We start from the raw sequence: 14,072 nt of genomic DNA, 5'->3' as shown, positions 1-14,072 counted from the left end.
ATCAGAGTTGATACGCCTGATGTTCCAAGATAAAAAAATCATAAAGAAACAAAAAAAGCATAAAATAATTTTAAAACATTCTTTGCAGACCATGTAGCTTGAAAATCTCACCATGACTGTCTAATACAGAATGAGTACAGAGGCTCAAATTATGATATGTGAAATCCCCCAAACTCAGCAGAATTAAAATATTTTTTGTTTCAGAGTAGCAGCCGTGTTAGTCTGTATTCGCAAAAAGAAAAGGAGTACGTGTGGCACCTTAGAGACTAACAAATTTATTAGAGCATAAGCTTTCGTGAGCTACAGCTCACTTCATCGGATGCATGAAGTGAGCTGTAGCTCACGAAAGCTTATGCTCTAATAAATTTGTTAGTCTCTAAGGTGCCACACGTACTCCTTTTCTTTTTGCGAATATTTTTTGTGCGATTATTTGGAATATGGGAGAAATGTGGACCCAGTAGGTGGCACCATTGCATCTTAAATACCAGTAGCTGCAATCACCTCATATAGGTCCTAATATGCTCCCATTAGAGTCAATGACAAAACTCCCACTGATTTCAGTAGTGCAGGATCAGGCCCTTAACTAGCTCAAAGAAAAGGACCAAGCTGTAGCATGACACCCATGCCACCAGGTCTTCTGCTAAACTTAGCACTGTGATTCCCCCCCTCCCCCATTGGATCCTCAAAGCGTGGAAATCAAAGTTTTAACGCATCAAGCAAAGAATAAAGAAATAATTACTATTTTCAAGAGGTCAGATAAAGTTCAGATTCTTTGCTAGAGTAAAACATTTGCACACTTGTCTCAGTGGAATCAGATTATTGGGCTTCCCAATGAATGTTTGAAAGGAAATAATGAAAGAGTGAGTTAAAGCCTTTTAAATCTATATAATAAAAATTTTACTATATCCACTTTTCAATTTTCACTGAATGAAGGAATGAGTTTTTTACCTTCTTAATTTCTAACATTCACTTCTTTTGTTTCTTCACAACTTTTTATTGGGATTTTAGAGGACGAGCCTGGAAATGAACAAGCTGAGGACATGTTCTGTTTTGTCTAGATTGACATATTTTGACACAAGAATTTTCATAAAAGGCACCAAACTTCCTCTTCTGATCTGTCCATTCTACTTTGCTGCTCTTAAAAAATGCCTGATCTAATATCCCATTGAAGTCAACAGAAAGCCTCCCATTCTCTTCACCGGACTTTGGATCAGGTTAAGAGGGTGTAAACTAAGGCTCTGAGCTATGTCGATTCATGGTTTTCTTTGCCTTCATTGTGTTTCTTACACACAATCATAAATATGGGATCAGCTCCTTAGGTGCTGTAAATCAGCTTAACTCCATTGAATTCAATAGAGCTATGTTGATTTACACCAGAGCAGTATCTGGACGATAGTGTTTGTGGGTCACTTAGGATTTTCCATGAATCAAACCACTGGTCGTTCTACAGAAATGGCTTGCCCCAGCTGTGGGCAACACTTGCTACTTCAGAAGATACTAATCTGCCCTCCTGCAAACAAACATACAAACCAGCCAACCCAGAACCCTAATGTATTTAGTCCAGCAGTTCCCAAGCTCTGGTCTGTGGACACCCTGCAGATGGCCTGCAGAGAGCTGGCTGGTCACATGGCACTACTGCTGGAAGAAATGAAACAGATGGGAGGGGGAGCAAAAGTACAGAATGTGCTTAATGATCTTCTAAAAGGAAAAAGCACTTATTGGATTAAAGGCAGCTAAAATACATTGGTTATTTATGGTGATTATTCTGTGCAATCAGTTTCTCCAGAGATGTTACACCATCATGCAGAGGAGGAAAGGCAGCATGTACAACAAGGAATGAGGCAACCATCAGAAAATCTCTCTATTCAGATGTACCCCATGCTGTGAAAATATGTGAACACCCCGATCTAGGCAATTATGTAGTGTTGTATGGAGTGGGGTGAGAGCTCAGAGGCAGAACAAACACACTTAAAATTCCAGCAGCAACAACCTTAAAGTCTGGCAGCCAATTCACAAAGAGAGAAGCCTCTTGCCCAAGCCCCTCCAGAGCCTGCCAATGTGTCTCTACATTCTGTTTGTCTTATAACTTTCCCTCTGAGTTCTCAGTACATGCAAAAAATACTGAGAACCTTAATAAAAGGGGTGTTTGGGGGGGGGAAAGGGGAGTTGTCATGTGAAATACATGTCTTGGGGGTGAGCCCTCCATGAAGAGGACCCCAATGCCCTGCCATTCTTTGCTCCAGGGGTGTCCCTGGCAGGAAGCCTTGCTGAGCTACATAGGGGTTAATCCCCAGCTGTTGTTCAGAGGCTGTTCAGGGAAGCCCTCCTAGCTAGAAGCTAATTAGATGCAGTTGTATCTATTGAGGCTCACCAGCTTCAAAGAAGGATGTGTTCCTCTCAGAGGCTAAACTCACACCTATCCCTTACTCGTGCTTAGAAATCAGGGCAGCGAGCAGTGGAAAAAACAAACACAGGAAATACTCTTTATCACTTATATTGGGGATGGGCTGGGATGAGTTTACTGCTTATAAAATTACATGAATGGAATATGCAGCTAGAGGCTTTTGCCAAATTAGATTAACCATGAGATTTGACTACTCCTATTATTTGAGTTTACCTGTAACAATGATTGTTAGTGGTCATAAAATTATCTAGCCCACTAAAAAACAACAGCCACAGTTTTTGCCTCAGTTCAGTTCTGCAGCTGTAAGTCCCTTTGGCTGTTATAAATTCCATTTGTGTACACCCAAAAGCATTTTCAATTTGCAGAGATAGATTAGCACAACTAGGATGACAGAGATCATTTTTCTCTTTTGTGTGGATTTCAGACCTGTGCCTATACTGGTACTGGCTGGGAAAGCTAAGTAGCTCAGATGTGCAAATGATTGTTATGGAATTCCCCAGCTCCAGGAATAAACTACCCATGTAAAGTTAACATGAGGCTGCTATTTTATTATGGTCAAAAGAAAACATTCATTAATGGATGAGTGGTAAAAATTAAAACTTCAATCACATTTTCTTTCAGCTAAAAGTTTTAATCAAACTGCACACCCAAGTGGAATGGACAGTTCCTGAGACTGGGCGCTTTTCAAGCAAAAGTCAATAAATTATAAGTGAATGTAAATAAAATCTAGCTCTACTCCCCTACAACAAAGGAGAACATAAAAAATGCAGGCAAATCTGCATACACCACAGCAGCATAAGTTCACATAATGTCCTTGCTTTAGGCTACAAAGAGATCCTATGGTTATTACTAACCTCGGCATTGCAGGTAAACAATATCTAAAAATACACCCAAGCTAATGAATGATACATTTTTTCACAAGCACATTCATCAAAGTATCTGGCCAGGGTAATAGAAAACTTGATTCATACAAATAAAAGTTTGAGGCAATTAATATCATACTCAAGTATCAGAGGGGTATCGGTGTTACTCTGGATCTGTAAAAGAAGCAAATAGTCCTGTGGCACCTGATAGACTAACAGACATATTGGAGCATAAGCTTTTGTGGGTGAATATCCACTTCGTCAGATGCATGTAGTGGAAATTTCCAGAGGCAGGTATAAATATGCAAGCAAGAATCAGGCTAGGGATAACGAGGTTAGTTCAATCAGGGAGGATGAGGCCCTCTTCTAGCAGTTGAGGTGTGAACACCAAGGGAGGAGAAACTGCTTTTGTAGTTGGTTAGCCATTCACAGTCTTTGTTTAATCCTGAGCTGATGGTGTCAAATTTGCAAATGAACTGAAGCTTAGCAGTTTCTCTTTGAAGTCTGGTTCTGAAGTTTTTTTGCTGCAGGATGGCTACCTTTAAATCTGCTCAAAAACCTGTAGGAGAACACTTCAACCTCCCTAGACACACAGTAACAGATTTAAAGGTAGCCATCCTGAAGCAAAAAAACTTCAGGATCAGACTTCAAAGAAAAACTGCTGAGCTTCAGTTCATTTGCATATTTGACACCATCACCTCAGGATTAAACAAAGACTGAATTGCTAGCCAACTACAAAAGCAGTTTCTCCTCCCTTGGTGTTCACACCTCAACTGCTAGAAGAGGGCCTCATCCTCCCTGATTGAACTAACCTCGTTATCCCTAGTCTGATTCTTGCTTGCATATTTATACCTGCCTCTGGAAATTTCCACTACATGCATCTGACAAAGTGGGTATTCACCCATGAAAGCTTATGCTCCAATACGTCTGTTAGTTATAAGGTGCCACAGGACTCTTTGCCGCTAATATCATACTGTTGCCACAAGGGTGAATTCAACAGACAGAAAAATGAGGAGGTTAACTGATCTATATAATTCATACTCAGTCTTTATAGTCATCAATTCTGCAAACACATGCTTAATTTTATGCACTTGAGTAGTGTTTAAAATTAAACATGGTGTAAATGTTTGCAAGATCAGGGCCTGAATCTTCAAAGCACTCCACAAACATTAACTCATTGTTCCTCACAACAGCTTTGGGAGATAAATATTCTTGTCTCCATTTTTCAGATGAGGAGCTGACTTAGAAGTCAGAGCCGGGATTAGAGCTCAGTAAATTCCTAATGCCAAGACCTTGCTTGGACTAGCTTGACTATGACTCTTTCTTCTGTAGAACTCTTTCTCTCGTTCTCATAAAATATTACAATTACATATCTGCCCATAGATACCAAGATGATGGGTGCCTTTCAAAGGCCATACATGGCCCCAGCTGGTTGATGCAAGAGTTTCTATAGAGGCCAAAGGAAAAGACAAGGCCATAGATTTCCATCCTTATAGACAGTAAAAGTAATGATTATTATTTTTTCCTGATTGCTGCACTTACACAGGGAAATTATTTCCCTGTTTCAGAGATGGGGTCAGAAATGGCAGATCCCCAGAGACTCATGGGTATTTTTAGATTTGTATGTTCTGTATATGGAAACTTAAGCAAGTAAATAATAGCTAGAGAAAAATTTCAGTGGTTCAGAAAATATGTGCATAGCACCAAATCCATTCCCAACTTACATATTTATGACATGCTGGCTGACAAGTTGGCTGCAATGAGCTAGACTCTAGGTTTAAAACCAGCCATGTGGTTTTGCTTTCTTATGTGAGTCTTTGGAAGTTTTCTCCCTTTCTTGACATCTTACTGAGTTCTCTAACAATGTATTCAACTGTTATGGGGAAAGCATAAGATAAATTAATTGATAAAGGAAAAAAATATGTGTGGATAATTAAAGAAGCTTGTAGAGTACTGGTCTTAGGACACCACATCAAACTGGAGAAAATGTGAGTTTCAGAATTAATAAATCCATGAACCTTGGCTGCATGTATAGAAAAGAGACCCAAGACATGTGCTAACATCCACGCATTCCACTGCAGAGTGGTGTAAGTAAGATTCCCAGGAAGCTTGACTCCTTTGAGAATTGCCTACAGGAGGCATTTGTGAGCAGACATTGTGGGATCTATTCTGTTGATGAACACACATAAGTCTCAGGCTACACTGGCAATTGAACGACTAAACTTTTGTCTTTCAGAGGTGTTAGCCCCTTACGCCTGAAAGACAAAAGTTTTGCCACGACAAGCGCCAGTGTGAACAGTACTTTGTTAGCAGGAGCGCTCTCCTGCCGACAACGCAAACGGGGTTGTCATCAGGAGAGCTGACAAACAGTGGCTACACTGTGCAACTTTTAGCAGCATGGTTGTAGCAACACAAAAGCTGTGTAGTGTAGACATAGCCTTAGTAATCTGCATGGGCTTCAGAGGGAGAATACATACTGGAAATGTCCCATATATTCCATTACCTAAACTGCAGAAACACTTACTTTCAGTAGCATAGACCCAGATCCTCAAAACTATGTAGGTACTGTGATAGACCCAGGCCAGTTGGGTACAGCAGAATAATTTTTATTTCTCACAAGGAATACATATATTTATGATGGCAAGTTTTACGAGGGATAGGAGTTAAGCAAAGCCAGTTCAAGTACAGTGGCACTTTAAGTTCCACCCTGTGAGGTATAGTCTCCATTAGAATTAGAGGCAATCTCCACTTTTAATCTTTGTAACATTTATGAAGCATGCTTTCTCCATTCCAAAATGCAGGGGGTCTCTCAAGGACAACCTGTTAGTGTAGCTAGTAGATATTAGTTCAGTGTGTGACCAGAAAAAAATCATGTAATCTTGATGTGGCAGAATACAGATTGTCTGGAAGCAACCATGTGTTTAGATTTCAGCATATTGCACCTTCAAATGACAACCTGGATCCTGTATTTAAACTACCAGACCATTCTCAGACAACTGCAGGTTTTACTGAGGTTTCATAATTGTCACAAAAAATCTTAATCAGCTTTCATGTTGAGAGTTCTTCTTGGCTTCTGTCTCAGCTAGCTGGGCACTCTATTGTGCCACTGTTGATGTCATCGATGACATCATGAGGATGTCTGCCATCAGTATTGCAGCCAACAGACTGAGCAGTTCCTAGAATCTCCTTAATAGTTCCAGAGAGCTCCCGGGCCAAGGACTGTGCCTCATCTGGTGTGTGATGTTTACTATCTCATCAAAGCCGACACTGCTGCTGTGTTTAATGTTTTTCAGCTTCTTCCTGTCACAGGGAGGCTCCTGGAGGGTTTTGATGATCAGGGCAGAGGCAGAAGGGACAACCTCGATCTGAGCTTGCCTGTTCTGGAGAGTGAGTTTCACTGTGATCCTCAGTCCCTTCCAGTCACCTGTTGACTTGGCGATGTCATCAGCAACCTTTGTGGGAGACAAACAGATATACTGGCCACTGGATAAGCAGTTTTCTGTTCCCTGACTGACCAGAGCAGAGGCTGCTCCAGGCTAGGGTGAACTCCAATTAGTCTGCAAAGAGTCAGTTGAAGCCATTAGGCTAATGAGAACACCTGACTCCAATTAACGTGCAAAGAGTCAGGTGAGGCTGTTAAGCTAATATCAACACCTAACTCTAATTAAGGCCCCTCTGATACTATAAAAGGGCTCACTCCAGTCAGGCCGAGGAGAGCCAGGGAGCTAGAGGAGAGGAAGTGTGGTTGAAGGGCTGGGTAATGAAGACACCCTCAAGCCACTGGAAAGGGAGCCCTAAGATAAGAGTGAAGAAGGTGTTAAGAGAGAGGAGCTGTGGGGAAGTGGCCCAGGGAAACGTAGCAACTCTGGCAGTGAAAGGTTGGCTGCCAACAGCTGCTGCCATTAGGGTCCCTGGGCTGGAACCCGCCAGAGTAGAGGGTGGGCCCGGGTTCCCCTCAACCTGCCACTATAGAAACAGCTCCTGGGAGGGGAAGACAGGCCCCTGTCAGGACAGGAGGCTAACCTGCTCTGGAATAAGGAACAACAGAGACTGTGGGAGTTCTCTCACCAATGATGATGAAAAGGGCTCAGTAAACTGTACCCTGGCCCCAGAGAGAGAAGGGCTATGTTGAGGGTCGCAGTGAGCCTCTGAGGCTAGCATAAACCGCCTGGAAGCACGGGACCCACGGGAACAAGGTTGGAGCTCTGCCACAGTACCTAACTCCCACTGATTTCATTGGGAGTTACATGCCTAGATGCCTTTGTGAATCTGGGCCTTTTTCCTCCTGACTCAGGGCCATTCTTATCCCACTTACACTGGTGTAAATCAGCAGTAAAACCATTGAATGGCAGGAGGTTGCCTTGTTTGGTACTCACTGCTACACCTCCACAGCATTTATTTATTAATAGATTTATTATTAACTCTGGACTGAAATCTTGGCCAACAGTGATTCCTGCTCTGAACAAGCTTAACCTGGGTTGCCTTCAGTAAGTCTCACACACATCACGATAGCTTTCTTTTTCCAAAACTGGCACTGGACACCTTCATTGTAGACACAGCTCCTCCTCCTGGCAAAAAATCCCCTTTGATTGCAAACCATCCACCATGTTAACTAAAGTACAAGTTGTACCATAAAAGAGAATCAAAGGACTAAATTTTGCCCTCATTTTATGCCTGTGCAATCCCCTGATGTCAATGAGAACTGTAAATGCATAGCTGAGGGCAGAATTAGGCTCAGTCTTCCTGTTATGAGCCTTGGGGAAGGAATAGCCAGAGAGGAGGAGAGCAGGGAAGGAAACGAAAGAAGAGATGCAGGAGATTTAATCTTTGTTCACAGGAGGTCAGAGACAGAGCAAACACACTTTAAATTTCAGCTGCAACAACCTTAGTATGGCAGCCAATTCGCAAGGAGAGGAGCCCTCTGTCCAAACCCTTCCAGAGGTTAAAGGTTCCTGTGAACATTTTTTGTTGTTGCTCCACCCCTCAGCCTTCTGCAAAGATTTTTTTCTCTGTATTAAAGTGATTCTAAAAATGTCATGATGAGCCTTCAGGGTAGTTGGGACATAATTACATTTTCATCAAATCTGCTTCATTCAAAGGCTAAAACAACCTTTCTTCCTAACTGCTAGCCCTGCAAACTCAGCCTGGATTTGAAAGTCGAGTTGGGTTCTTTCTGTCTTGTGTGTTGTCACACCAGGCCATCTCTGCCTCATTACATCTACCCAGCCCCATCATCTCCTGAGCAGTTTGGAACTAAGTGAGCAAATCTGTTGATGCACAAGCCAGCATAGACCCTAGCTCGCTCTCTCAGAGATAGTTGGTTCTGAGCTACAGGACTGCTACCTCAGAACATTAATTTGCATGCAGTGTAATTTGATGCTCATTCACCCCAGATGAAGATCTACTCCAATGACTCTGAATGCACCCAGACAGCATAAAGTAAAGTAAGGTAAGTGCTAGTTTCACGTATCACTTTTCAGACTAGAACTTCACTTTTACAGTATTAATGTGCACTCCCTGCTTTCTCCCTTTCCCACCCCATTTGGAAAGATAACCGACAATTTAATTTCCCTACAGTAAACAATGCACTATGACCAGAGTTCCAATGGTATAATCTCATTCACTTGGATTGATTTTACCATCACCTCTTGCTGAAATAAGAAGTACTCTTGTGATGGATGAAAATGTTGACACCTAATGGGTTTAATGTAGGTGCAGCTAAGCTATAACAATATAGTATGAGCCATTACAGCTGTGCTCTTGACTGAATGGGTTTCTGCAGGCTTCTAGTTAGCAATTAGGTTCCATGCAGTAGCTTAACTTGGAGAAATGTTTTACAAGTGTCTTCTGTGCTCAGTGGCAAAACCACCAAAATGTAAGCAAACCCATTTGGACACCGAGGCTTGTGTATGCCTACACTGCAATTAAAAACCCATGGCTGGTCTATGCCAGCTGACTAGAGCTCAGGCTAAGGGATTGTTTAATTGTGATGTGGAAATTCAGGATCCTGTGAGGGAGAAAGTAAGGAAGGAAGTGTTATTTACTCCTTCTCATAACACAAGAACTAGGGGTCACCAAATGAAAATAATAAGTCGCAGGTTTAAAACAAACAAAAGGAAGTATTTCTTCATACAATGCACAGTCAACCTGTGGAATTCTTTGCCAGAGGATGTTGTGAAGGACAAGACTATAACAGGGTTCAAAAAAGAACTAGATAAATTCATGGAGGATAGGTTCATCAATGGCTATTAGCCAGGATTGGCAGGGATGGTGTCCCTAGCCTCTGTTTGCCAGAAGCTGGGAATAGGTGACAGGGAATGGATCACTGTTCTGTTCATTCCCTCTGGGGCACCTGGCATTGGCCACTGTTGGAAGACAGGATACTGGGCTAGATGGACCTTTGGTCTGACCCAGTATGGCCGTTCTTATGTCCCAGAGCCTGGACTGAATTCTGAATCCAAATGGCTACACCACAATTAAACAGCCCCATAGCACAGCCCCATAAGCCCGAGTTGGCTGGCGTGGGCCAACTGTGGGTGTCTAACTGTAGTGCAGACGTACCCCTATTTAGTTTATCAGAGAGGTTCTCAGTGCTACAGGAAGAACTATGTGATGGGCTATAATTGCATCCTCCAGGCCACCAGAACACGCCAATTGCTATTTCCCCATAGGCTGCAGATATTCTATATGTAATCTATGTTCTTTCCTTAACAAAGGGGCTAAAAGGGACTGGTCCCACAAGGCTTGGTGGTGATGCTCTACCTTGACTAATTTTTCACCAAAAGAAAGAAGCAGCTATGATGGGAGGACTTGTGGAGGGAAGATAGAGATGTGCAGGACCTCTTTTGGGCAGGACTTGACTGGATGCAAACTTGGAAAGATTCTACTGGTACAATAAAGAGATTAAAATAAATTTCCTCTAAGAAAGCCAGATGGCCTTGGAGGTGGATATGGAGCTTCTGGCCACTTGTTCAAACCCAAGCCAAGGGAACAGTGACTGGAATGTAGTCCTGATAGATGTTCCTCCTGCAGGTCTCCCTACTTTCCTTCATAGATGGCACAAATGGATGCTCTCAAGTCCATTTTGCAGTCTGAGTCCTTCACGTTAGTCTTTACATTGTGTTTGGTAATGGGGGTCTCAGATATGTGTTGATGCTATGATTAGAGGTGAGGTGCTTCTTCCTGGCAGTCTGTTCGCACTGTGGCTTGGCATCACTGTACAGAAACCTGTATATGCAGGTTGCTTCCCAAAGGTGCCAGGGTGTCATCGGAGCTCCGTGCAGAACCAAAACATGTGGCCCAAAATGAGACCCTCCAAAAAGCAGGACTTGCGGTTCTCAAGAGATGAAAGGCAGGGAGCCTACAAGTGGGAAGCAGGAAGCTAAGTTATGAAGAAGAGGATCACGAAATATCTAAAGGGAGGTCATAGGGAATCCAGGATGGCAGTGTGGCTGTGTAAAAAAAAAAAAATATTCAATATGAATTGCAAAGAGATGTGAGGAATCTCCACATTTTGTGGAAGAACAGGGTGCCAAATATAGGAATTATAGGATAACAAATATGAATCAAGCCAATGAGACGTAACAATTTGTTGAAATCATGTCTTATCTACATGTCAAGTGTCATCTCGCCTCATTGCTTCCCACTTTCACACAGCTCCGCTAAAGCTGTGGGATCAATCACTCTGTAATGCAGCTGATGTCATGGCAATAAGAGGTGAAGCGTTTGAACCACTTCTGAATGAGATGCTCCAGGCAAGGCCTGGCTTGTTGAATGCCTACAATGGACAGTAGAGGAAATGTTTTACTTAGGGCATGTCTACATGCACAGCGCTGCAGTGGCACAGCTGTACTGATGCAGCTGTGCCGCTGCAGTGTGTCTGGTGAAGAGATTAATAAAACCACCTCTGTGAACGGCAGAAGCTATGTCAGCAGGAGAAGCTCTGCCACCAACATAGTGCTGTGCACACAAGCACGTATGTCAATGTAACTTACGTCACTCATGGGGGTGGTTTATTCAGACCCCTGAATGGCATAAGTTATGCTGACATAAACTGTAGTGTAGACATAGCCATAGAAAGTACAGTATACATTTACTTTTGGCTGGCTATAACTGTTGGACATTTTTATTACCATGCTGGGTAAGTTAACTTTTCTCTTGTTATCTGCCCAGGTGGCAGAGACCCTAAAACAGAACGTCTCCTGGATTTCTGTTCCTCTTGGAAGGTGGTATTCCCCCAACCATCTCACCCGGCAAGCTGCCTCTGATGTGTTGGCTGTGATTATGAAATGGAGGATTTGGGGAGGTACTGTACAAATGGTATGGACTAATGTGAAGCTTAGTTATGGTTTCTTTGATCAGTCTGGGTTTCCTACTCTGTCACTTGGAGAGAGATGGTTTTTCTGCAGTCAAATGACCAAGATTCCCTTTTGTAAATTTGAAAAGCTAAATCAGCAATGAGGAATCTTTTCTTTGGAAAGTTGTAAGGAGTATCCAATGTATAAAAATGACAAGTGCTTATAGGTCCCTCCAGCAAGGAGTGGCACAATATCAAATTTCAAGGCTTGCCACAGGTGACTACAGAAATCTCGTTAAAATGAAATACAATTATTTAAGGAGCTTAAATGATTATCAGGGATCATGCAGCTTTTGTTAAGAACCAAAAGTAATAAAAAGAAATGCCAATCTTTCAAAGCTGCTTTGTTAAAGGCTTTAGAGGAGTGAAATGCTGGCTGTGCTGCACCTTCTTCCATCAGCTCTGAAAAGTTCTCCAAAGTTGATAGATGTTGTTTTTGGTTTGGGTTTACACTGCGTGAATCACCTGTTAAGCTAAACTTAGAAGGATACTATCAAGCAGTTAGGCCAAAACTCTGATCTGTAATCAACAATAATTTACACAACCTAATGTGACTAGAAATGTTTTTATAACATTTTCCCCCAGTTGGTCCCCCTCCAAAAATTAAAATGAAAACTTACACAAAGGAACCCTACACAGTCATCTACACTGGGGGGGAAACTCAGAGAACAGGAATATGCTAGAGCAGCACAAGCGGAAAGCAAAATCGTCCAGTCTAGCTTCTTTTCCTGAGCTGAGTAGAATACAATAAATAAATGAGTGACAAAGAGTGGAAACATTTTAAAAATCCTTTCTATTTTAATAAGCAGTGTCCCTTTAAGAAGAAATTACAACTCAGTAGGAGCAGGATTGGGCCATTTAAACACAACAGGAGATTTGCCAATGACTTCAATGGAATCAAGATCAGACCCAAGGTGCTGTACATTAAGTCTGTATATGTACTTATATGGCTCTCATCACTGTAGTATATGAACATGTGGTGACCTAGACACAAAACTTCCCTATCCTTGCTCACTGAGCTGGAGGATATTTGGCCCAACCACAGATCACATCCATCTTCATCAGCCTAATGAGGGAATATACATATGCAATGAAACCCAGGGAAATGCTCTCATGGGAGTCAAGATTGTAAAAACATCTGTTAAGTGTTTTCTGCACATCTGTTCATGGTTCAGCCTCTGTTTCAGTATTCACAAAAACATTGCTAAAATTCCTAATAAGGGAAGCCTTGGGTCAGAGAAAGGAGTAAAGACCAGTTGCCATGGTTTGTACCACTTGATGTAAAAATTCAGTTGTCGTTTCATGATTCACACTTAATTGAAATGAAAACAACTTCCAAACATGGGTTAAAACATATGAGAAGATGTCCTCAGATATCCCCCGGTTTAGGATACCATGTTATTGAGCTGAAGGATGCAAAGAAAAGTGGGACTCTCATATAACTGCATCCTTTTGACTTTTCCACTTCTGATTTCAGTGAGAAAGCAAAAGTCACTAGAAATGCAATGTCACCTTCAAAAACTGCCAAAAGCACCAAGTAGGTTTTACTGAAATCCAGCATATTTGCTCTCAGGCTGGGCTATGGGCTTCCAGCGGTCAGTGCTCTTTTTGCTATGTCTGCAATGCTGTTTATGAAGGATCTGGAGTGATTTATGAGTTTTGCTTTGAAAACCAGACTCTTTGGTTGCCTGTAAGCTTACAGGCTTACAGCTTACTAATGTGCTGGAGCACGAATACTGAGCCCTGACCATTGCTGATTTTTTTTTTTTAAGCTTTCAAAAAAATAACATGGTAAAAGATAGGGGAGTTTGGCCAAGTTGGTTCACTTCCATTTTTAACTCATTGCCAATCCATAGCGCTGCGCCAGAGGATATCATTGGCTATGATGGGAGATACCACCTCAGTGTGTGTGCACATGCACAAATGGGATAGTGAGCAAGGAGGCTCTGCTGGAATGCCAATTGGATATTAATAAACAAAAGTGATGTATAAATGTGAAGTTACTTTAATCTTTGACATTGTTTGCGGTTTCTAAAGTGCTAGTATTCAGTGAAGTACACCAACAGGTAAGGTTTTTACAGGCAAAACCAGAAGCAGCTGGTGGTACCCTGAAGAGCTACAAATAAAACCACACTTCCTCTTGAAGATATTCTCTCTCTCTCTCTCATATATGTGTGTGTTTGACTGCTCTACAGCCTTTCTATCGGAGCTGAATATTTGGCTGAGTGCACATCACTGTTTTTATAGGGCTCTTCCCTGCATTGTGCACAAATTTCTGCAGCATCTCTGGCAATCAACTTGGAACACAGATCTCCCTGCAATGGTGAGACTATGCCAATATTCTGATATTAGGTTGCCTGCTACTGCCATCCTGGCTGAACTCCCTCCCAGCACCACGTCAAGCATGTCTAGATTGGGTGCAGGTTCATGTCTTCACCTGGGTTAAATA

The 14,072-nt window shown here is 42.1% G+C and overlaps 2 long non-coding RNA genes across 3 annotated transcripts; both read left to right on the top strand.

Moving 5' to 3' along the window:
- The first annotated feature begins 1,105 nt into the window (after positions 1-1,105).
- LOC122455467 lies at positions 1,106-6,731 on the top strand. The gene is made up of 3 exons (XR_006273685.1): positions 1,106-1,117; positions 4,696-4,698; positions 6,561-6,731. It is a non-coding gene; the product is annotated as an uncharacterized LOC122455467 (long non-coding RNA).
- Positions 6,732-8,308: 1,577 nt separating this feature from the next.
- LOC122455466 lies at positions 8,309-14,008 on the top strand. 2 transcript variants are annotated; one of them, XR_006273683.1, is made up of 3 exons: positions 8,309-8,524; positions 11,440-11,586; positions 13,871-14,008. It is a non-coding gene; the product is annotated as an uncharacterized LOC122455466 (long non-coding RNA). The 2 variants fall into 2 exon arrangements; XR_006273684.1 differs by lacking the exon at positions 8,309-8,524 and adding an exon at positions 8,584-8,706.
- Positions 14,009-14,072: the final 64 nt, after the last annotated feature.

This window comes from Dermochelys coriacea, chromosome 8, assembly GCF_009764565.3.
Source record: "Dermochelys coriacea isolate rDerCor1 chromosome 8, rDerCor1.pri.v4, whole genome shotgun sequence".
NCBI lineage: Eukaryota > Metazoa > Chordata > Testudines > Dermochelyidae > Dermochelys > Dermochelys coriacea.
The sequence above is the reverse complement of the archived record's forward strand: the minus strand, read 5'-3'. Positions and strand labels throughout refer to the sequence as shown.